The 22,337-nt window shown below is 43.9% G+C and overlaps 1 long non-coding RNA gene across 1 annotated transcript in view; it reads right to left on the reverse strand.

Moving 5' to 3' along the window:
- LOC307185418 overlaps positions 1-22,337 on the reverse strand; it is a 1,072,281-nt gene that overhangs the window by 193,837 nt on the left and 856,107 nt on the right. The window lies entirely within an intron of this gene.

The following is a 22,337-nucleotide window of genomic DNA, read 5'->3' on the forward strand; positions in this document are numbered from 1 at the left end:
GCGGTGTTTCGGCCAGCTCACAAGAAAGCGAGTTGAAGAAAGGAGCTCAGGGGCACTGTAATTCACACACCTGCAGAGTTATAAAGGACAACTATCGTCCAAAAATAGACTGAAGTAAGGCTGCCAAGAGGACTTGAAAGCGGGGCAGAATTGCAGGAAACCGATTTCAGGAGGTAGACTGGAATTGCATTGAAAGCATAGGAAAAGAGGCAGAACGTCCACAATGATGCACTTGGCCAAAAAGGGCGTATGCGTTTTTTCCTGAATATATTCAGGAAAAAACGCATACGCCCTTTTTGGCCAACCAAGCAAGCTTGCAAAGGAAATCTGCACTACAATGAAGTCTCACTTCCCCCCGGTCAAAAGGGCCATCTGAAAAAAGTGTAAAATCCAGAAAGGCAGGACAGGCCATGGAGAACTGGGAGCCTTGTTATGCTGAAGGTCGGGATGTAAATTGCCAACAAACACTCGGGAGAAGGGTATGGTGTTTCCTGTAACATCTAAAAAACAAAGCAACAGAGCCTAGGACACTTACACTTATGGTCCTATAGCATAGGCAATTTAAAATAAAAAAGACACAGCCACCCCAAAGTTTGGAACAGGTCTGTTTACAAGAACCTCGTTTACAGTACAAGTTCAACATCGCAGAAAGTGAAAAATGGATAAAGAAGTTGTGGTATTTACTTACAAAGCAATATCACTCAGCAATGAAATCTGTGTCATCAGGCCCTTAGCAGCACAATGAGTGGATTCAGGTATGATGATTCTAACTGAAATAAGTCACACAGAAAAAGAAACATCATAAGATATCAGTAATACAAGGAATGTAAACTTGGCTACACAGGAACTGAATTACAGAACAGAACAGGGTCTCAAATTTAGAAAACCAACTTATGCTTGCTTAAGGGTAAAGGTGAGTTGGGGTGCTGCATAAAACCAGAGATTGAAATGAGCACAGATAAAGTTCCTTAAGCCAAATATGGAATAGACAAGAGCTACTCCTTGCTCAACGAAATAGACTCAACACCGCATAATAAACGTCTAAGAATGTACCTGACTAGTAAGTATCTTAAAACCTATGGATTGCTATGTCTCCGAAAGAGAATCAAGCATGTGTACAGGGGCATAAACGCAGCAGTGATAGGATTGGAGAGGTTCGTGAGCAAATGAAGACCCTTTGAAGTCATATTGCATGGTACCCATTCCACGGGTTTCAACTACCCAGGTTTAAGGTATTCTTCCTTCAGCTAAAACATGCATGTGGAACCTAGAGTATGATCAACCATGTGATCGGGAGACGTGTTCAAATATGTCTCAGTTTTCGTACCCTGGTACTCGGGTGCAACATTCCAGAGGCTTTACTAACACTCTCCCGACTTGGAGAGTCAGTCCCTTTAACCTCCTGTTTGGCCCAGTTTGCAATTTCTGCGGAAGATGAACAGGAATAGCGAGAACCAATTAGAGGCTAGCTGGAGGTGTCTGGACGGGCAAATTTAACTCTCATTTCCCACCAGGAAGAGGAATTAACCAAAGGCTCAGCGTGCCGTAACGGAACCGGATTAGGGCCTGAAGCCATCCTGCGGTGTTGCGGCCAGCTCAAAAGAAAGCGAGTTGAAGAAAGGAGCTCAGGGGCACTGTAATTCACAAACCTGCAGAGTTATAAATGACAGCTATCGTCCAAAAATACACTGAAGTAAGGCTGCCAAGAGGACTTGAAAGCGGGGCAGAATTGCAGGAAACCGATTTCAGGAGGTAGACTGGAATTGCATTGAAAGCATAGGAAAAGAGGCAGAACGTCCACAATGATGCACTTGGCCAAAAAGGGCGTATGCGTTTTTTCCTGAATATATTCAGGAAAAAACGCATACGCCCTTTTTGGCCAACCAAGCAAGCTTGCAAAGGAAATCTGCACTACAATGAAGTCTCACTTCCCCCCGGTCAAAAGGGCCATCTGAAAAAAGTGTAAAATCCAGAAAGGCAGGACAGGCCATGGAGAACTGGGAGCCTTGTTATGCTGATGGGCGGGATGTAAATTGCCAACAGACACTTGGGAGAAGTGTATGGTGTTTCCTGAAACATCTAAAAAACAAAGCAACAGAGCCTAGGGCACTTCCACTTATGGTGCTATAGCTTAGGGAAATTAAAATCAAAAAGACACAGCAAACCCCAAAGTTTGGGACGCCTCTGTTTACAAGAACCTCGTTTACCGTACAAGTTCAATATCACAGAAAGTGAAAAATGGATAAAGAACTTGTGGTACTTACGTACAATGCAGTATCACTCAGCAATGAAATCTATGTCATCAGGCCCGTAGCAGCATAATGAGTGGATTCAGGTACGATGATTCTAACTGAAATAAGTCACACAGAAAAAGAAACATCATAAGATATCACTAATACACGGAATGTAAACTTGGCTACACAGGAACTGCATTCCAAAACAGAACAGGGTCTCAAATTTAGAAAACCAACTTATGCTTGCTTAAGGGGAAAGGTGAGTTGGGGTGCTGCATAAAACCAGAGATTGAAATGAGCACAGATAAAGTTCCTTAAGCCAAATATGGAATAGACAAGAGCTACTCCTTGCTCAACGAAATGGACTCAACACCGCATATTAAACGCCTAAGAATGTACCTGACTAGTAAGTATCTTAAAACCTGTGGATTGCTATGTCTCCGAAAGAGAATCAAGCATGTGTACAGGGGCATAAACGCAGCAGTGATAGAATTGGAGAGGTTCGGTGAGCAAATTAAGACCCTTTGAAGTCATATTGCATGGTACCCATTCCACGGGTTTCAACTACCCGGGTTTTAGGTATTCTTCCTTCAGCTAAAACATGCATGTGGAACCCAGAGTATGATCAACCATGTGATCGGGAGACGTGTTCAAATATGTCTCAGTTTTCCTCCCCTGGTACTCGGGTGCAACATTCCAGACGCCTTACTAACACTCTCCCCACTTGGAGAGTCAGCGCCTTTAACCTCCTGTTTGGCACAGTTTGCAATTACTGCGGAAGATGAACAGGAATAGCGAGAACCAATGAGAGGCTAGCTGGAGATGTCTGGACGGGCAAATTTAACTTTCATTTCCCACCAGGAAGAGGAAATAACCAAAGGCTCAGCGTGCCGTGCCAGAACCAGATTAGGGCCTGAAGCCATCCTGAGGTGTTGCGGCCAGGTCACAAGAAAGCGAGTTGAAGAATGGAGCTCAGAGGTATGTAATTCACAAACCTGCAGAGTTATAAATGACAGCTATCGTCCAAAAATAGACTGAAGTAAGGCTGCCAAGAGGACTTGAAAGCGGGGCAGAATTGCAGGAAACCAATTTCAGGAGGTAGACTGGAATTGCATTGAAAGCATAGGAAAAGAGGCAGAACGTCCCCAATGATGCACTTGGCCAAAAAGGGCGTATGCGTTTTTTCCTGAATATATTCAGGATAAAACGCATACGCCCTTTTTGGCCAACCAAGCAAACTTGAAAAGGAAATCTGCACTACAATGAAGTCTCACTTCCCCCTGGTCAAAAGGGCCATCTGAAAAAAGTGTAAAATCCAGAAAGGCAGGACAGGCCATGGAGAACTGGGAGCCTTGTTATGCTGATGGGCGGGATGTAAATTGCCAACAGACACTCGGGAGAAGTGTATGGTGTTTCCTGAAACATCTAAAAAACAAAGCAACAGAACCTAGGGCACTTCCACTTATGGTCCTATAGCTTAGGGAAATTAAAATCAAAAAGACACAGCCACCCCAAATTTTGGGACGCCTCTGTTTACAAGAACCTCGTTTACCGTACAAATTCAATATCACAGAAAGTGAAAAATGGATAAAGAACTTGTGGTACTTACGTACAATGCAGTATCACTCAGCAATGAAATCTATGTCATCAGTCCCGTAGCAGCATAATGAGTGGATTCAGGTACGATGATTCTAACTGAAATAAGTCACACAGAAAAAGAAACATCATAAGATATCACTAATACACGGAATGTAAACTTGGCTACACAGGAACTGCATTACAAAACAGAACAGGGTCTCAAATTTAGAAAACCAACTTATGCTTGCTTAAGGGGAAAGGTGAGTTGGGGTGCTGCATAAAACCAGAGATTCAAATGAGCACAGATAAAGTTCCTTAAGCCAAATATGGAATAGACAAGAGCTACTCCTTGCTCAACGAAATGGATTCAAAACCCCATATTAAACGCCTAAGAATGTACCTGACTAGTAAGTATCTTAAAACCTATGGATTGCTATGTCTCCAAAAGAGAATCAAGCGTGTGTACAGGGGCATAAACGCAGCAGTGATAGGATTGGAGAGGTTCGGTGAGCAAATGAAGACCCTTTGAAGTCATATTGCATGGTACCCATTCCACGGGTTTCAACTACCCAGGATTTAGGTATTCTTCCTTCAGCTAAAACATGCATGTGGAACCCAGAGTATGATCAACCATGTGATCGGGAGATGTGTTCAAATATGTCTCAGTTTTCCTCCCCTGGTACTCGGGTGCAACATTCCAGACGCTTTACTAACACTCTCCCCACTTGGAGAGTCAGCACCTTTAACCTCCTTTTTGGCCCAGTTTGCAATTTCTGCGGAAGATGAACAGGAATAGCGAGAACCAATGAGAGGCTAGCTGGAGGTGTCTGGACGGGCAAATTTAACTCTCATTTCCCACCAGGAAGAGGAAATAACCAAAGGCTCAGTGTGCCGTGCCGGAACCAGATTAGGGCCTGAAGCCATCCTGCGGTGTTGCGGGCAGCTCAAAAGAAAGCGAGTTGAAGAAAGGAGCTCAGGGGCACTGTAATTCACAAACCTGCAGAGTTATAAATGACAGCTATCGTCCAAAAATAGACTGAAGTAAGGCTGCCAAGAGGACTTGAAAGCGGGGCAGAATTGCAGGAAACCGATTTCAGGAGGTAGACTGGAATTGCATTGAAAGCATAGGAAAAGAGGCAGAACGTCCACAATGATGCACTTGGCCAAAAAGGGCGTATGCGTTTTTTCCTGAATATATTCAGGAAAAAACGCATACGCCCTTTTTGGCCAACCAAGCAAGCTTGCAAAGGAAATCTGCACTACAATGAAGTCTCACTTCCCCCCGGTCAAAAGGGCCATCTGAAAAAAGTGTAAAATCTAGAAAGGCAGGACAGGCCATGGAGAACTGGGAGCCTTGTTATGCTGATGGTCGGGATGTAAATTGCCAACAACCACTTGGGAGAAGTGTATGGTGTTTCCTGAAACATCTAAAAAACAAAGCAACAGAACCTAGGGCAATTCCACTTATGGTCCTATAGCTTAGGGAAATTAAAATCAAAAAGACACAGCCACCCCAAAGTTTGGAACAGCTCTGGTTACAAGAACCTCGTTTACAGTACAAGTTCAACATCGCAGAAAGTGAAAAATGGATAAAGATGTTGTGGTATTTACTTACAAAGCAATATCACTCAGCAATGAAATCTGTGTCATCAGGCCCTTAGCAGCACAATGAGTGGATTCAGGTATGATGATTCTAACTGAAATAAGTCACACAGAAAAAGAAACATCATAAGATATCAGTAATACACGGAATGGAAACTTGGCTACACAGGAACTGAATTACAGAACAGAACAGGGTCTCAAATTTAGAAAACCAACTTATGCTTGCTTAAGGGTAAAGGTGAGTTGGAGTGCTGCATAAAACCAGAGATTGAAATGAGCACAGATAAAGTTCCTTAAGCCAAATATGGAATAGACAAGAGCTACTCCTTGCTCAACGAAATGGACTCAACACTGTATATTAAACGCCTAAGAATGTACCTGACTAGTAAGTATCTTAAAACCTATGGATTGCTATGTCTCCGAAAGAGAATCAAGCATGTGTACAGGGGCATAAACGCAGCAGTGATAGGATTGGAGAGGTTCGGTGAGCAAATGAAGACCCTTTGAAGTCATATTGCATGGTACCCATTCCACGGGTTTCAACTACCCAGGTTTAAGGTATTCTGCCTTCAGCTAAAACATGCATGTGGAACCTAGAGTATGATCAACCATGTGATCGGGAGACGTGTTCAAATATGTCTCAGTTTTCGTACCCTGGTACTCGGGTGCAACATTCCAGACGCTTTACTAACACTCTCCCGACTTGCAGAGTCAGTCCCTTTAACCTCCTGTTTGGCCCAGTTTGCAATTTCTGCGGAAGATGAACAGGAATAGCGAGAACCAATGAGAGACTAGCTGGAGGTGTCTGGACGGGCAAATTTAACTCTCATTTCCCACCAGGAAGAGGAATTAACCAAAGGCTCAGCGTGCCGGGCCGGAACCAGATTAGGGCCTGAAGCCATCCTGCGGTGTTGCGGCCAGCTCAAAAGAAAGCGAGTTGAAGAAAGGAGCTCAGGGGCACTGTAATTCACAAACCTGCAGAGTTATAAATGACAGCTATCGTCCAAAAATATACTGAAGTAAGGCTGCCAAGAGGACTTGAAAGCGGGACAGAATTGCAGGAAACCGATTTCAGGAGGTAGACTGGAATTGCATTGAAAGCATAGGAAAAGAGGCAGAACGTCCACAATGATGCACTTGGCCAAAAAGGGCGTATGCGTTTTTTCCTGAATATATTCAGGAAAAAACGCATACGCCCTTTTTGGCCAACCAAGCAAGCTTGCAAAGGAAATCTGCACGACAATGAAGTCTCACTTCCCCCTGGTCAAAAGGGCCATCTGAAAAAAGTGTAAAATCCAGAAAGGCAGGACAGGCCATGGAGAACTGGGAGCCTTGTTATGCTGATGGGTGGGAAGTAAATTGCCAACAGACACTTGGGGGAAGTGTATGATGTTTCCTGAAACATCTAAAAAACAAAGCAACAGAGCCTAGGGCACTTCCACTTATGGTCCTATAGCTTAGGGAAATTAAAATCAAAAAGACACAGCCACCCCAAAGTTTGGGACGCCTCTGTTTACAAGAACCTCGTTTACCGTACAAGTTCAATATCACAGAAAGTGAAAAATGGATAAAGAACTTGTGGTACTTACGTACAATGCAGTATCACTCAGCAATGAAATCTATGTCATCAGGCCCATAGCAGCATAATGAGTGGATTCAGGTACGATGATTCTAACTGAAATAAGTCACACAGAAAAAGAAACATCATAAGATATCACTAATACACGGAATGTAAACTTGGCTACACAGGAACTGAATTACAGAACAGAACAGGTTCTCAAATTTAGAAAACCAACTTATGCTTGCTTAAGGGTAAAGGTGAGTTGGGGTGCTGCATAAAACCACAGATTGAAATGAGCACAGATAAAGTTCCTTAAGCCAAATATGGAATAGACAAGAGCTACTCCTTGCTCAACGAAATGGACTCAACACCGCATATTAAACGCCTTAGAATGTACCTGACTAGTAAGTATCCTAAAACCTATGGATTGCTATGTCTCCGAAAGACAATCAAGCATTTGTACAGGGGCATAAACGCAGCAGTGATAGGATTGGAGATGTTCGGTGAGCAAATGAAGACCCTTTGAAGTCATATTGCATGGTACCCATTCCACGGGTTTCAACTAACCAGGTTTTAGGTATTCTTCCTTCAGCTAAAACATGCATGTGGAACCCAGAGGATGATCAACCATGTGATCGGGAGACGTTTTCAAATATGTCTCAGTTTTCGTACCCTGGTACTTGGGTACAACATTCCAGACGCTTTACTAACACTCTCCCGACTTGGAGAGTCAGTCCCTTTAACCTCCTGTTTGGTCCAGTTTGCAATTTCTGCGGAAGATGAACAGGAATAGTGAGAACCAATGAGAGACTAGCTGGAGGTGTCTGAACGGGCAAATTTAACTCTCATTTCCCACCAGGAAGAGGAATTAACCAAAGGCTCAGCATGCCGTGCCGGAACCAGATTAGGGCCTGAAGCCATCCTGCGGTGTTGCGGCCAGGTCACAAGAAAGCGAGTTGAAGAAAGGAGCTCAGGGGCACTGTAATTCACAAACCTGCAGAGTTATAAATCACAGCTATCGTCCAAAAATAGACTGAAGTAAGGCTGCCAAGAGGACTTGAAAGCGGGGCAGAATTGCAGGAAACCGAATTCAGGAGGTAGACTGGAATTGCATTGAAAGCATAGGAAAAGAGGCAGAACGTCCACAATGATGCACTTGGCCAAAAAGGGCGTATGCATTTTTTCCTGAATATATTCAGGAAGAAACGCATACGCCCTTTTTGGCCAACCAAGCAAGCTTGCAAAGGAAATCTGCACTACAATGAAGTCTCACTTCCCCCCGGTCAAAAGGGCCATCTGAAAAAAGTGTAAAATCCAGAAAGGCAGGACAGGCCATGGAGAACTGGGAGCCTTGTTATGCTGATGGGCGGGATGTAAATTGCCAACAGACACTCGGGAGAAGTGTATGGTGTTTCCTGAAACATCTAAAAAACAAAGCAACAGAGCCTAGGGCACTTCCACTTATGGTCCTATAGCTTAGGGAAATTAAAATCAAAAAGACACAGCCACCCCAAATTTTGGGACGCCTCTGTTTACAAGAACCTCGTTTACCGTACAAGTTCAATATCACAGAAAGTGAAAAATGGATAAAGAACTTGTGGTACTTACGTACAATGCATTATCACTCAGCAATGAAATCTATGTCATCAGGCCCGTAGCAGCATAATGAGTGGATTCAGGTACGATGATTCTAACTGAAATAAGTCACACAGAAAAAGAAACATCATAAGATATCACTAATACACGGAATGTAAACTTGGCTACACAGGAACTGCATTCCAAAACAGAACAGGGTCTCAAATTTAGAAAACCAACTTATGCTTGCTTAAGGGGAAAGGTGAGTTGGGGTGCTGCATAAAACCAGAGATTGAAATGAGCACAGATAAAGTTCCTTAAGCCAAATATGGAATAGACAAGAGCTACTCCTTGCTCAACGAAATGGACTCAAAACCCCATATTAAACGCCTAAGAATGTACCTGACTAGTAAGTATCTTAAAACCTATGGATTGCTATGTCTCCAAAAGAGAATCAAGCGTGTGTACAGGGGCATAAACGCAGCAGTGATAGGATTGGAGAGGTTCGCTGAGCAAATGAAGACCCTTTGAAGTCATATTGCATGGTACCCATTCCAAAGGTTTCAACTACCCTGGTTTTAGGTATTCTTCCTTCAGCTAAAACATGCATGTGGAACCCAGAGTATGATCAACCATGTGATCGGGAGATGTGTTCAAATATGTCTCAGTTTTCCTCCCCTGGTACTCGGGTGCAACATTCCAGACGCCTTACTAACACTCTCCCCACTTGGAGAGTCAGCGCCTTTAACCTCCTGTTTGGCCCAGTTTGCAATTTCTGCGGAAGATGAACAGGAATAGCGAGAACCAATGAGAGGCTAGCTGGAGGTGTCTGGACGGGCAAATTTAACTCTCATTTCCCACCAGGAAGAGGAAATAACCAAAGGCTCAGTGTGACGTGCCGGAACCAGATTAGGGCCTGAAGCCATCCTGCGGTGTTGCGGGCAGCTCAAAAGAAAGCGAGTTGAAGAAAGGAGCTCAGGGGCACTGTAATTCACAAACCTGCAGAGTTATAAATGACAGCTATCGTCCAAAAATAGACTGAAGTAAGGCTGCCAAGAGGACTTGAAAGCGGGGCAGAATTGCAGGAAACCGATTTCAGGAGGTAGACTGGAATTGCATTGAAAGCATAGGAAAAGAGGCAGAACGTCCACAATGATGCACTTGGCCAAAAAGGGCGTATGCGTTTTTTCCTGAATATATTCAGGAAAAAACGCATACGCCCTTTTTGGCCAACCAAGCAAGCTTGCAAAGGAAATCTGCACTACAATGAAGTCTCACTTCCCCCCGGTCAAAAGGGCCATCTGAAAAAAGTGTAAAATCCAGAAAGGCAGGACAGGCCATGGAGAACTGGGAGCCTTGTTATGCTGATGGGCGGGATGTAAATTGCCAACAACCACTTGGGAGAAGTGTATGGTGTTTCCTGAAACATCTAAAAAACAAAGCAACAGAACCTAGGGCACTTCCACTTATGGTCCTATAGCTTAGGGAAATTAAAATCAAAAAGACACAGCCACCCCAAAGTTTGGAACAGCTCTGGTTACAAGAACCTCGTTTACAGTACAAGTTCAACATCGCAGAAAGTGAAAAATGGATAAAGAAGTTGTGGTATTTACTTACAAAGCAATATCACTCAGCAATGAAATCTGTGTCATCAGGCCCTTAGCAGCACAATGAGTGGATTCAGGTATGATGATTCTAACTGAAATAAGTCACACAGAAAAAGAAACATCATAAGATATCAGTAATACACGGAATGGAAACTTGGCTACACAGGAACTGAATTACAGAACAGAACAGGGTCTCAAATTTAGAAAACCAACTTATGCTTGCTTAAGGGTAAAGGTGAGTTGGGGTGCTGCATAAAACCAGAGATTGAAATGAGCACAGATAAAGTTCCTTAAGCCAAATATGGAATAGACAAGAGCTACTCCTTGCTCAACGAAATGGACTCAACACTGTATATTAAACGCCTAAGAATGTACCTGACTAGTAAGTATCTTAAAACCTATGGATTGCTATGTCTCCGAAAGAGAATCAAGCATGTGTACAGGGGCATAAACGCAGCAGTGATAGGATTGGAGAGGTTCGGTGAGCAAATGAAGACCCTTTGAAGTCATATTGCATGGTACCCATTCCACGGGTTTCAACTACCCAGGTTTAAGGTATTCTGCCTTCAGCTAAAACATGCATGTGGAACCTAGAGTATGATCAACCATGTGATCGGGAGACGTGTTCAAATACGTCTCAGTTTTCCTCCCCTGGTACTCGGGTGCAACATTCCAGACACTTTACTAACACTCTCCCGACTTGGAGAGTCAGCACCTTTAACCTCCTGTTTGGCCCAGTTTGCAATTTCTGCGGAAGATGAACAGGAATAGCGAGAACCAATGAGAGACTAGCTGGAGGTGTCTGGACGGGCAAATTTAACTCTCATTTCCCACCAGGAAGAGGAAATAACCAAAGGCTCAGCGTGCCGTGCCGGAACCAGATTAGGGCCTGAAGCCATCCTGCGGTGTTGCGGCCAGCTCACAAGAAAGCGAGTTGAAGAAAGGAGCTCAGGGGCACTGTAATTCACAAACCTGCAGAGTTATAAATGACAGCTATCGTCCAAAAATATACTGACGTAAGGATGCCAAGAGGACTTGAAAGCGGGGCAGAATTGCAGGAAACCGATTTCAGGAGGTAGACTGGAATTGCATTGAAAGCATAGGAAAAGAGGCAGAACGTCCACAATGATGCACTTGGCCAAAAAGGGCGTATGCGTTTTTTCCTGAATATATTCAGGAAAAAACGCATACGCCCTTTTTGGCCAACCAAGCAAGCTTGCAAAGGAAATCTGCACTACAATGAAGTCTCACTTCCCCCCGGTCAAAAGGGCCATCTGAAAAAAGTGTAAAATCCAGAAAGGCAGGACAGGCCATGGAGAAGTGGGAGCCTTGTTATGCTGATGGGCGGGATGTAAATTGCCAACAGACACTCGGGAGAAGTGTATGGTGTTTCCTGAAACATCTAAAAAACAAAGCAACAGAGCCTAGGGCACTTCCACTTATGGTCCTATAGCTTAGGGAAATTACAATCAAAAAGACACAGCCACCCCAAAGTTTGGGACGCCTCTGTTTACAAGAACCTCGTTTACCGTACAAGTTCAATATCACAGAAAGTGAAAAATGGATAAAGAACTTGTGGTACTTACGTACAATGCAGTATCACTCAGCAATGAAATCTATGTCATCAGGCCCGTAGCAGCATAATGAGTGGATTCAGGTACGATGATTCTAACTGAAATAAGTCACACAGAAAAAGAAACATCATAAGATATCACTAATACACGGAATGTAAACTTGGCTACAGAGGAACTGAATTCCAAAACAGAACAGGGTCTCAAATTTAGAAAACCAACTTATGCTTGCTTAAGGGGAAAGGTGAGTTGTGGTGCTGCATAAAACCAGAGATTGAAATGAGCACAGATAAAGTTCCTTAAGCCAAATATGGAATAGACAAGAGCTACTCCTTGCTCAACGAAATGGACTCAACACCCCATATTAAACGCCTAAGAATGTACCTGACTAGTAAGTATCTTAAAACCTATGGATTGCTATGTCTCCAAAAGAGAATCAAGCGTGTGTACAGGGGCATAAACGCAGCAGTGATAGGATTGGAGAGGTTCGGTGAGCAAATGAAGACCCTTTGAAGACATATTCCATGGTACCCATTCCACGGGTCTCAACTCTCCAGGTTTAAGGCATTCTTCCTTCAGCTAAAACATGCATGTGGAACCCAGAGTATGATCAACCGTGTGAACGGGAGACGTGTTCAAATATGTCTCAGTTTTCCTCCGCTGGTACTCGGGTGCAACATTCCAGACGCTTTACTAACACTCTCCCCACTTGGAGAGTCAGCGCCTTTAACCTCCTGTTTGGCCCAGTTTGCAATTTCTGTGGAAGATGAACAGGAATAGCGAGAACCAATGAGAGGCTAGCTGGAGGTGTCTGGACGGGCAAATTTAACTCTCATTTCCCACCAGGAAGAGGAAATAACCAAAGGCTCAGCGTGCCGTGCCGGAACCAGATTAGGGTCTGAAGCCATCCTGCGGTGTTGCGGCCAGCTCAAAAGAAAGCGAGTTGAGGAAAGGAGCTCAGGGGCCCTGTAATTCACAAACCTGCAGAGTTATAAATGACAGCTATCGTCCAAAAATATACTGAAGTAAGGCTGCCAAGAGGACTTGAAAGCGGGGCAGAATTGCAGGAAACCGATTTCAGGAGGTAGACTGGAATTGCATTGAAAGCATAGGAAAAGAGGCAGAACGTCCACAATGATGCACTTGGCCAAAAAGGGCGTATGCGTTTTTTCCTGAATATATTCAGGAAAAAACGCATACGCCCTTTTTGGCCAACCAAGCAAGCTTGCAAAGGAAATCTGCACTACAATGAAGTATCACTTCCCCCCGGTCAAAAGGGCCATCTGAAAAAAGTGTAAAATCCAGAAAGGCAGGACAGGCCATGGAGAACTGGGAGCCTTGTTATGCTGATGGGCGGGATGTAAATTGGCAACAGACACTTGGGAGAAGTGTATGGTGTTTCCTGAAACATCTAAAAAACAAATCAACAGAGCCTAGGGCACTTCCACTTATGGTCCTATAACTTAGGGAAATTAAAATCAAAAAGACACAGCCACCCCAAAGTTTGGGACGCCTCTGTTTACAAGCACCTCATTTACCGTACAAGTTCAATATCACAGAAAGTGAAAAATGGATAAAGAACTTGTGGTACTTACGTACAATGCAGTATCACTCAGCAATGAAATCTATGTCATCAGGCCCTTAGCAGCACAATGAGTGGATTCAGGTATGATGATTCTAACTGAAATAAGTCACACAGAAAAAGAAACATCATAAGATATCAGTAATACACGGAATGTAAACTTGGCTACAGAGGAACTGAATTACAGAACAGAAAAGGGTCTCAAATTTAGAAAACCAACTTATGCTTGCTTAAGGGGATATGTGAGTTGGGGTGCTGCATAAAACCAGAGATTGAAATGAGCGCAGATAAAGTTCCTTAAGCCAAATATGGAATAGACAAGAGCTACTCCTTGCTCAACGAAATGGACTCAACACCCCATATTAAACGCCTAAGAATGTACCTGACTAGTAAGTATCTTAAAACCTATGGATTGCTATGTCTCCAAAAGAGAATCAAGCGTGTGTACAGGGGCATAAACGCAGCAGTGATAGGATTGGAGAGGTTCGGTGAGCAAATGAAGACCCTTTGAAGACATATTGCATGGTACCCATTCCACGGGTCTCAACTCTCCTGGTTTAAGGTATTCTTCCTTCAGCTAAAACATGCATGTGGAACCCAGAGTATGATCAACCATGTGAACGGGAGACGTGTTCAAATATGTCTCAGTTTTCCTCCCCTGGTACTCGGGTGCAACATTCCAGACGCTTTACTAACACTCTCCCCACTTGGAGAGTCAGCGCCTTTAACCTCCTGTTTGGCCCAGTTTGCAATTTCTGCGGAAGATGAACAGGAATAGCGAGAACCAATGAGAGGCTAGCTGGAGGTGTCTGGACGGGTAAATTTCACTCTCATTTCCCACCAGGAAGAGGAATTAACCAAAGGCTCAGCGTGCCGTGCCGGAACCACATTAGGGCCTGAAGCCATCCTGCGGTGTTGCGGCCAGCTCACAAGAAAGCGAGTTGAAGAAAGGAGCTCAGGGGCACTGTAATTCACAAACCTGCAGAGTTATAAATGACAGCTATCGTCCAAAAATATACTGAAGTAAGGCCGCCAAGAGGACTTGAAAGCGGGGCAGAATTGCAGGAAACCGATTTCAGGAGGTAGACTGGAATTGCATTGAAAGCATAGGAAAAGGGGCAGAACGTCCACAATGATGCACTTGGCCAAAAAGGGCGTATGCGTTTTTTCCTGAATATATTCAGGAAAAAACGCATACGCCCTTTTTGGCCAACCAAGCAAGCTTGCAAAGGAAATCTGCACTACAATGAAGTCTCACTTCCCCCCGGTCAAAAGGGCCATCTGAAAAAAGTGTAAAATCCAGAAAGGCAGGACAGGCCATGGAGAACTGGGAGCCTTGTTATGCTGATGGGCGGGATGTAAATTGCCAACAGACACTTGGGAGAAGTGTATGGTGTTTCCTGAAACATCTAAAAAAAAATCAACAGAGCCTAGGGCACTTCCACTTATGGTCCTATAGCTTAGGGAAATTAAAATCAAAAAGACACAGCCACCCCAAAGTTTGGGACGCCTCTGTTTACAAGCACCTCATTTACCGTACAAGTTCAGTATCACAGAAAGTGAAAAATAGATAAAGAACTTGTGGTACTTACGTACAATGCAGTATCACTCAGCAATGAAATCTATGTCATCAGGCCCGTAGCAGCATAATGAGTGGATTCAGGTACGATGATTCTAACTGAAATAAGTCACACAGAAAAAGAAACATCATAAGATATCACTAATACACGGAATGTAAACTTGGCTACAGAGGAACTGAATTCCAAAACAGAACAGGGTCTCAAATTTAGAAAACCAACTTATGCTTGCTTAAGGGCAAAGGTGAGTTGGGGTGCTGCATAAAACCAGAGATTGAAATGAGCACAGATAAAGTTCCTTAAGCCAAATATGGAATAGACAAGAGCTACTCCTTGTTCAACGAAATGGACTCAACACCCCATATTAAACGCCTAAGAATGTACCTGACTAGTAAGTATCTTAAAACCTATGGATTGCTATGTCTCCAAAAGAGAATCAAGCATGTGTACAGGGGCATAAACACAGCAGTGATAGGATTGGAGAGGTCTGGTGAGCAAATGAAGACCCTTTGAAGTCATATTGCATGGTACCCATTACACAGGTCTCAACTCTCCAGGTTTAAGGTATTCTTCCTTCAGCTAAAACATGCATGTGGAACCCAGAGTATGATCAACCGTGTGAATGGGAGACGTGTTCAAATATGTCTCAGTTTTCCTCCACTGGTACTCGGGTGCAACATTCCAGACGCATTACTAACACTCTCCCCACTTGGAGAGTCAGCGCCTTTAACCTCCTGTTTGGCCCAGTTTGCAATTTCTGTGGAAGATGAACAGGAATAGCGAGAACCAATGAGAGACTAGCTGGAGGTGTCTGGACGGGCAAATTTAACTCTCATTTCCCACCAGGAAGAGGAAATAACCAAAGGCTCTGCGTGCCGTGCCGGAACCAGATTAGGGCCTGAAGCCATCCTGCGGTGTTGCGGCAAGCTCAAAAGAAAGCGAGTTGAGGAAAGGAGCTCAGGGGCACTGTAATTCACAAACCTGCAGAGTTATAAATGACAGCTATCGTCCAAAAATATACTGAAGTAAGGCTGCCAAGAGGACTTGAAAGCGGGGCAGAATTGCAGGAAACCGATTTCAGGAGGTAGACTGGAATTGCATTGAAAGCATAGGAAAAGAGGCAGAACGTCCACAATGATGCACTTGGCCAAAAAGGGCGTATGCGATTTTTCCTGAATATATTCAGGAAAAAACGCATACGCCCTTTTTGGCCAACCAAGCAAACTTGCAAAGTAAATCTGCTCTACAATGAAATCTAACTTCCCCCCGGTAAAAAGGGCCATCTGAAAAAAGTGTAAAATCCAGAAAGGCAGGACAGGCCATGGAGAACTGGGAGCCTTGTTATGCTGATGGGCGGGATGTAAATTGCCAACAGACACTCGGGAGAAGTGTATGGTGTTTCCTGAAACATCTAAAAAACAAAGCAACAGAGCCTAGGGCACTTCCATTTATGGTCCTATAGCTTAGGGAAATTAAAATCAAAAAGACACAGCCACCCCAAAGTTTGGGACGCCTCTGTTTACAAGCACCTCATTTACCGTACAAGTTCAATATCACAGAAAGTGAAAAATGGATAAAGAACTTGTGGTACTTACGTACAATGCAGTATCACTCAGCAATGAAATCTATATCATCAGGCCCGTAGCAGCATAATGAGTGGATTCAGGTACGATGATTCTAACTGAAATAAGTCACACAGAAAAAGAAACATCATAAGATATCACTAATACACGGAATGTAAACTTGGCTACAGAGGAACTGAATTCCAAAACAGAACAGGGTCTCAAATTCAGAAAACCAACTTATGCTTGCTTAAGGGGAAAGGTGAGTTGGGGTGCTGCATAAAACCAGAGATTGAAATGAGCACAGATAAAGTTCCTTAAGCCAAATATGGAATAGACAAGAGCTACTCCTTGCTCAACGAAATGGACACAACACCCCATATTAAACGCCTAAGAATGTACCTGACTAGTAAGTATCTTAAAACCTATGGATTGCTATGTCTCCAAAAGAGAATCAAGCGTGTGTACAGGGGCATAAACGCAGCAGTGATAGGATTGGAGAGGTTCGGTGAGCAAATGAAGACCCTTTGAAGTCATATTGCATGATACCCATTACACAGGTCTCAACTCTGCAGGTTTAAGGTATTCTTCCTGCAGCTAAAACATGCATGTGGAACCTAGAGTATGATCAACCGTGTGAACGGGAGACGTGTTCAAATATGTCTCAGTTTTCCTCCCCTGGTACTCGGGTGCAACATTCGAGACGCTTTACTAACACTCTCCCCACTTGGAGAGTCAGCGCCTTTAACCTCCTGTTTGGCCCAGTTTGCAATTTCTGCGCAAGATGAACAGGAATAGCGAGAACCAATGAGAGACTAGCTGGAGGTGTCTGGACGGGCAAATTTAACTCTCATTTCCCACCAGGAAGAGGAATTAACCAAAGGCTCAGCGTGCCGTGCCGGAACCAGATTAGGGCCTGAAGCCATCCTGCGGTGTTGCGGCCAGCTCACAAGAAAGCGAGTTGAAGAAAGGAGCTCAGGGGCACTGTAATTCACAAACCTGCAAAGTTATAAATGACAGCTGTCGTCCAAAAATAGACTGAAGTAAGGCTGCCAAGAGGACTTGAAAGCGGGGCAGAATTGCAGGAAACCGATTTCAGGAGGTAGACTGGAATTGCATTGAAAGCATAGGAAAAGAGGCAGAACGTCCACAATGATGCACTTGGCCGAAAAGGGCGTATGCGTTTTTTCCTGAATATATTCAGGAAAAAACGCATACGCGCTTTTTGGCCAACCAAGCAAGCTTGCAAAGGAAATCTGCACTACAATGAAGTCTCACTTCCCCCCGGTCAAAAGGGCCATCTGAAAAAAGTGTAAAATCCAGAAAGGCAGGACAGGACATGGAGAACTGGGAGCCTTGTTATGCTGATGGGCGGGATGTAAATTGCCAACAGACACTTGGGAGAAGTGTATGGTGTTTCCTGAAACATCTAAAAAACAAAGCAACAGAGCCTAGGGCACTTCCACTTATGGTCCTATAGCTTAGGGAAATTAAAATCAAAAAGACACAGCCACCCCAAAGTTTGGGACGCCTCTGTTTACAAGAACCTCGTTTACCGTACAAGTTCAATATCACAGAAAGTGAAAAATGGATAAAGAACTTGTGGTACTTACGTACAATGCAGTATCACTCAGCAATGAAATCTATGTCATCAGGCCCGTAGCAGCATAATGAGTGGATTCAGGTACGATGATTCTAACTGAAATAAGTCACACAGAAAAAGAAACATCATAAGATATCACTAATACACGGAATGTAAACTTGGCTACAGAGGAACAGAATTCCAAAACAGAACATGGTCTCAAATTTAGAAAACCAACTTATGCTTGCTTAAGGGGAAAGGTGAGATGGGGTGCTGCATAAAACCAGAGATCGAAATGAGCACAGATAAAGTTCCTTAAGCCAAATATGGAATAGACAAGAGCTACTCCTTGCTCAACGAAATGGACTCAACACCCCATATTAAACACCTAAGAATGTACCTGACTAGTAAGTATCTTCAAACCTATGGATTGCTATGTCTCCAAAAGAGAATCAAGCGTGTGTACAGGGGCATAAACGCAGCAGTGATAGGATTGGAGAGGTTCGGTGAGCAAATGAAGACCCTTTGAAGTCATATTGCATGGTACCCATTCCACGGGTCTCAACTCTCCAGGTTTAAGGTATTCTTCCTTCAGCTAAAACATGCATGTGGAACCCAGAGTATGATCAACCATGTGATCGGGAGACGTGTTCAAATATGTCTCAGTTTTCGTACCCTGGTACTCGGGTGCAACATTCCAGACGCTTTACTAACACTCTCCCGACTTGGAGAGTCAGTCCCTTTAACCTCCTGTTTGGCCCAGTTTGCAATTTCTGCGGAAGATGAACAGGAATAGCGAGAACCAATGAGAGACTAGCTGGAGGTGTCTGGACGGGCAAATTTAACTCTCATTTCCCACCAGGAAGAGGAATTAATCAAAGGCTCAGCGTGCCGTGCCGGAAGCAGATTAGGGCCTGAAGCCATCCTGCGGTGTTGCGGCCAGCTCACAAGAAAGCGAGATGAAGAAAGGAGCTCAGGGGCACTGTAATTCACAAACCTGCAGAGTTATAAATGACAGCTATCGTCCAAAAATAGACTGAAGTAAGGCTGCCAAGAGGACTTGAAAGCGGGGCAGAATTGCAGGAAACCGATTTCAGGAGGTAGACTGAAATTGCATTGAAAGCATAGGAAAAGAGGCAGAACGTCCACAATGATGCACTTGGCCAAAAAGGGCGTATGCGTTTTTTCCTGAATATATTCAGGAAAAAACGCATACGCCCTTTTTGGCCAACCAAGCAAGCTTGCAAAGGAAATCTGCACTACAATGAAGTCTCACTTCCCCCCTGTCAAAAGGGCCATCTGAAAAAAGTGTAAAATCCAGAAAGGCAGGAGAGGCCATGGAGAACTGGGAGCCTTGTTATGCTGATGGGCGGGATGTAAATTGCCAACAGACACTTGGGAGAAGTGTATGGTGTTTCCTGAAACATCTAAAAAACAAAGCAACAGAGCCTAGGGCACTTCCACTTATGGTCCTATAGCTTAGGGAAATTAAAATCAAAAAGACACAGCCACCCCAAAGTTTGGAACGGCTCTGTTTACAAGAACCTCGTTTACAGTACAAGTTCAACATCGCAGAAAGTGAAAAATGGATAAAGAAGTTGTGGTATTCACTTACAAAGCAATATCACTCAGCAATGAAATCTGTGTCATCAGGCCCTTAGCAGCACAATGAATGGATTCAGGTATGATGATTCTAACTGAAATAAGTCACACAGAAAAAGAAACATCATAAGATATCAGTAATACACGGAATGGAAACATGGCTACACAGGAACTGAATTACAGAACAGAACAGGGTCTCAAATTCAGAAAACCAACTTATGCTTGCTTAAGGGGAAAGGTGAGTTGGGGTGCTGCATAAAACCAGAGATCGAAATGAGCACAGATAAAGTTCCTTAAGCCAAATATGGAATAGACAAGAGCTACTCCTTGCTCAACGAAATGGACTCAACACCGCATATTAAACGCCTAAGAATGTACCTGACTAGTAAGTATCTTCAAACCTATGGATTGCTATGTCTCCGAAAGAGAATCAAGCATGTGTACAGGGGCATAAACGCAGCAGTGATAGGATTGGAGAGGTTCGGTGAGCAAATGAAGACCCTTTGAAGTCATATTGCATGGTACCCATTCCACGGGTTTCAACTACCCAGGTTTAAGGTATTCTTCCTTCAGCTAAAACATGCATGTGGAACCTAGAGTATGATCAACCATGTGATCGGGAGACGTGTTCAAATATGTCTCAGTTTTCGTACCCTGGTACTCGGGTGCAACATTCCAGACGCTTTACTAACACTCTCCCGACTTGGAGAGTCAGTCCCTTTAACCTCCTGTTTGGCCCAGTTTGCAATTTCTGCGGAAGATGAACAGGAATAGCGAGAACCAATGAGAGACTAGCTGGAGGTGTCTAGACGGGCAAATTTAACTCTCATTTCCCACCAGGAAGAGGAATTAACCAAAGGCTCAGCGTGCCGTGCCAGAACCAGATTAGGGCCTGAAGACATCCTGCGGTGTTGCGGCCAGCTCACAAGAAAGCGAGTTGAAGAAAGGAGCTCAGGGGCACTGTAATTCACAAACCTGCAGAGTTATAAATGACAGCTATCGTCCAAAAATAGACTGAAGTAAGGCTGCCAAGAGGACTTGAAAGCGGGGCAGAATTGCAGGAAACCGATTTCAGGAGGTAGACTGGAATTGCATTGAAAGCATAGGAAAAGAGGCAGAACGTCCACAATGATGCACTTGGCCAAAAAGGGCGTATGCGTTTTTTCCTGAATATATTCAGGAAAAAACGCATACGCCCTTTTTGGCCAACCAAGCAAGCTTGCAAAGGAAATCTGCACTACAATGAAGTCTCACTTCCCCCCCGTCAAAAGGGCCATCTGAAAAAAGTGTAAAATCCAGAAAGGCAGGACAGGCCATGGAGAACTGGGAGCCTTGTTATGCTGATGGGCGGGATGTAAATTGCCAACAACCAGTCGGGAGAAGTGTATGGTGTTACCTGAAACATCTAAAAAACAAAGCAACAGAGCCTAGGGCACTTCCACTTATGGTCCTATAGCTTAGGGAATTTAAAATCTAAAAGACACAGCCACCCCAAAGTTTGGAACGGCTCTGTTTACAAGAACCTCGTTTACAGTACAAGTTCAACATCACAGAAAGTGAAAAATGGAGAAAGAAGTTGTGGTATTTACTTACAAAGGAATATCACTCAGCAATGAAATCTGTGTCATCAGGCCCTTAGCAGCACAATGAGTGGATTCAGGTATGATGATTCTAACTGAAATAAGTCACACAGAAAAAGAAACATCATAAGATATCAGTAATACACAGAATGGAAACTTGGCTACACAGGAACTGAATTACAGAACAGAACAGGGTCTCAAATTTAGAAAACCAACTTATGCTTGCTTAAGGGGAAAGGTGAGTTGGGGTGCTGCATAAAACCAGAGATTGAAATGAGCACAGATAAAGTTCCTTAAGCCAAATATGGAATAGACAAGAGCTACTCCTTGCTCAACGAAATGGACACAACACCCCATATTAAACGCCTAAGAATGTACCTGACTAGTAAGTATCTTCAAACCTATAGATTGCTATGTCTCCGAAAGAGAATCAAGCATGTGTACAGGGGCATAAACGCAGCAGTGATAGGATTGGAGAGGTTCGGTGAGCAAATGAAGACCCTTTGAAGTCATATTGCATGGTACCCATTACACGGGTTTCAACTACCCAGGTTTAAGGTATTCTTCCTTCAGCTAAAACATGCATGTGGAACCTAGAGTATGATCAACCATGTGATCGGGAGACGTGTTCAAATATGTCTCAGTTTTCGTACCCTGGTACTCGGGTGCAACATTCCAGACGCTTTACTAACACTCTCCCGACTTGGAGAGTCAGTCCCTTTAACCTCCTGTTTGGCCCAGTTTGCAATTTCTGCGGAAGATGAACAGGAATAGTGAGAACCAATGAGAGACTAGCTGGAGGTGTCTGGACGGGCAAATTTAACTCTTATTTCCCACCAGGAAGAGGAATTAACCAAAGGCTCAGCGTGCCGTGCCCGAACCAGATTAGGGCCTGAAGCCATCCTGCGGTGTTTCGGCCAGCTCACAAGAAAGTGAGTTGAAGAAAGGAGCTCAGGGGCACTGTAATTCACAAACCTGCAGAGTTATAAATGACAGCTATCGTCCAAAAATAGACTGAAGTAAGGCTGCCAAGAGGACTTGAAAGCGGGGCAGAATTGCAGGAAACCAATTTCGGGAGGTAGACTGGAATTGCATTGAAAGCATAGGAAAAGAGGCAGAACGTC

This window comes from Stenella coeruleoalba, assembly GCF_951394435.1.
Source record: "Stenella coeruleoalba genome assembly, chromosome: 4".
Taxonomy (NCBI): Eukaryota; Metazoa; Chordata; class Mammalia; order Artiodactyla; family Delphinidae; genus Stenella; species Stenella coeruleoalba.